Below are 3,389 nucleotides of genomic sequence, written 5' to 3'. Positions count from 1 at the left end.
ATCTATTCGTCATGCATCTGCTGTTGCACGATAAAGTGCCATTAGCTTTTCTGATGGCTTCGTCACACTGCTGACTCATGTTCATCTTGGAGTCCACTAGGACTCCAAGTTCCCTTTCCACTTCCGTGCCACCCAGCTGGTCATTTCCTAGGCAGTAGGTATGCTGGATATTTTTCCTCCCTAGGTGCAGTACTTTGCATTTCTCCTTGTTGAACTGCATTCTGTTGTTTTCTGCCCATTTGTCCAACCTATCCAGGTCTGGTTGCAGCTGTTCCCTGCCCTCCGGCGTGTCCACTTCTCCCCATAGCTTTGTGTCATCCGCACACTTGGACAGAGTACTCTTCACTCCCTCGTCCAAGTCGCTGATGAAGACATTAAAGAGTATCGGTCCAAAGACCGAGCCCTGCGGGACCCCACTGCCCCACACCCTTCCAGGTCGAAACCGACCCATCCACCATGACTCTCCTACACTCCTACACCACGAGTCCTCCTACACTCATGGGCCAAGGAGAAGTATTTCTCCTTGGTAATAGCCCCTCCCTTCCACTGGGTGTACACCTCCCTTTTGGCCCTCAGGCAGAGCCATGGGGGTTTCAGAGCACTCTTACCCCCCTTCTTTCTCTCAGGGATTGTCACACTCTGAGCCTGGAGGATCGTCCCCTTAAGGTACGACCATCCCTCATTGACTCCCATATCCTCTGCCTTTTGGGCCCCCAGCGTCTTCCCCACTAATCTCCTAAGTTCATTGAAGTTGGCCCTTCTGAAGTCAGGGGCTTGAGACCTCAACACCCTGTGCTGGATGGTGAATTCCAGGAGGCGATGATCATTGTCACCCAGGTGGTCAAGAACCTGCAGTCCCCTCACCAGGTCATCCCCAGTGGCCAAGACCAGGTCCAGCAAGGCATCTCCCCTAGTGGGGCTGTGCACCTCCTGCATAAGGTGGAGATCCTGTATTTCAGGTAGGAACCTACGTGAACGATCAGACCTGGCTGACTGCTCCTCCCACCGGATGTCTGGGTAGTTAGGTCCTCCATGACAATGACATCCCTAGACCTGACGGCCTCCATAAACTGTACTGAGAAATCTTGGTCCAGCTCAACCCCTTGGCAGGGTGGTCTGCAGTAGACACCCACCGTAAGATCCCTTTTGCCTTGCCCCCCTTGAAGTTTGATCCACAGTGCCTCTGCCTGACCTTCCTCAGCCCCAAATCGAATTCTTGATGATACGAGTTGCTCTTTGACATAGAGGGTGACCCCCCGCACCTTTCCTCCCAGACCTGTCCCTTCTATATAGTGTGTATCCCTGAATGTCCACTGCCCAGTCGTGGGTAGGATCCCACCAGGTTTCTGTGAGCCCCACTAAGTCTGGATTCTTCCCTGCTATATAAACAGGGCAGTTCGGCTGCTGGAGGCCAGGCAACAACACCGCCTGGCTGGAGGGCTGCCGTTATCATCTGGAGGTAAGGGAGGAGCTGTAGGGGATGGTAAGGAGGCTCCTGGTCCTGGGCATGACCTAAAACTGCACCCTGCCAGGAGTGAGTGGCCTGGTGGGGCTCCCAGTGGTGCGGGAGCCCCCAGGAAATGTCAAGCCAGTTATCACCCCAGTGAAAGGCGGGTTGGGGTACCTTAACCCCTAGCCCCCACGACTGGGTGGGTTACCCCTTGTTTTGGAGAGCCCAGAGAGTGGACCCTCAGAGAGAAAAAAGGGCCATAGATTCAATGCCTGTCTGAACATCCCCTGACTGGTCCATGCTGGGGCCAGGACCAGAAGGGTCAAAGGGCCAGGGGCCCACCGCAAGGAATGTCCAAGAGTTGAGGGCCTGGGGTTCCGACTGGCCTGGAGGTGGGCCAGGGCTAGAGAGCTGAAGGTCCCGGTGGGGGGATTACATCTGGAAGGGGAAGCAGTTCAGGGAGCTATGTTGCCTAATATGAAGGTGGATGAGACCACCTGATAAGAGGATTCCAGGTTGGGATTCAATCAGCAGGTTTCTGGGGCCCAGTGTGGGGCTGGTGATGATGAGAACAGCTAGATGCCATCAGCGAGGCTTGGGCTGCAGTGTAGGGGAGGAATGGAGCCTCAGATACCGGTTCCTGGCATCAGGGCAGGAAATGGGCAGCTTCCTGCTTAGTAACATCTATTAATTAATTACCAACAAGGCGTGGTGGGTGAGAAGGCAGGCGGTTAGCCCAGAAACAGGTGGGCAAGCCACAAGGAGTTTGGCCCCAAGATGGCCCCCTTTTACGGGAGCATAGGTCCTTCTACATTGCAAAGGGCCCCTCATTGCTTCCTGGAAAGCTGTAGGGTGCCGATCTCCATTTCCACGTGGTGAATTTGAGAGGTTAACTGTGACTTCCATCAGCATACTGAACTCCAAAATGCCTAGTCCCAATCCCCAGTTCTGCTGGGGCAGAAAACTGCAGAAGAACTCAAAGAAGGACTAGATCTTTCTTTGCTGGGCCTGGACAAGGTCGTTTTGTGCTGAGGCCTGGACCAAAGTGTGCCAGACTCTTTAACCTAACCCAAAATGAGCCAGGTCTCGCCCTAGCCCCAAACTGTCACAGGCCTTTAATCCTGGCCAAAAACCACAAGCAAAACTGCCAAGCTCCAACCCTGGTCACCATGTTTCAGGGATTAATTCCCCCAGGATATTCTCCCACTTAAAACCCAGGAAAAACAAAAGGGAACATACATCGAGTCCATAGGTGACTAGTAGAGGAGGCATATGGGGGTGCACATTCCCCCCCTGAAGGGGCTGGTGCCCCTCCTGATAGCCAACACTGATGTTGTCAGTAGGGCTAGTGCCACCCCCCCACCGATAGTGCTACCGCTGGTGGCTCCTTCTGCAAGTGCCCTCCAGATTCAGGAGGCACCAGTCACTCTTGAGCAAGGCTCAGCTACACAGCTATGTTGCGGCAAAAGAAGCTGCAACAGGAATTAAGTGTGCCTTGCCCTCAGCATAGCCCAGATGTGCTAGGTCTCACCCTGGCCCAATGCGTGCCAGCAAAACTGTCAGGCTCTAACCATGTTCAGCATGCTCTAAGGATGAATACCCCCATGGTATTATTCCACTTAAGGCCTTAAGCCTGGCCCAAATTTGACAGGCCTTTAATCTTGGCCAAAACTGCAAGCAAACTGCCAGGCTCCATCCCTGGTTAATCTGCTCCAGGGATTAATATCCCCACAGTATTATCCCACTCAAAACCCAGGAAAACAAAAGTGGGGGAAAAAAGGGAGGGAATAGGGGTCTGAAACCCTAAGATCAGCTTTCTCTCTCTCTACCTGAGGCATAGCTTCACTTGGCTTCTCCAGTGAGGGAGAAGGAGGGTGAGGGGGAGGGTTACCATATTTCCAGTATCAAAAGAGAGGACACTTGTGAGGGGGAGGGGAGA

This window comes from Alligator sinensis, unplaced genomic scaffold (assembly GCF_000455745.1).
Source record: "Alligator sinensis unplaced genomic scaffold, ASM45574v1 scaffold606_1, whole genome shotgun sequence".
Taxonomy (NCBI): domain Eukaryota; kingdom Metazoa; phylum Chordata; order Crocodylia; family Alligatoridae; genus Alligator; species Alligator sinensis.
The sequence above is the reverse complement of the archived record's forward strand: the minus strand, read 5'-3'. Positions refer to the sequence as shown.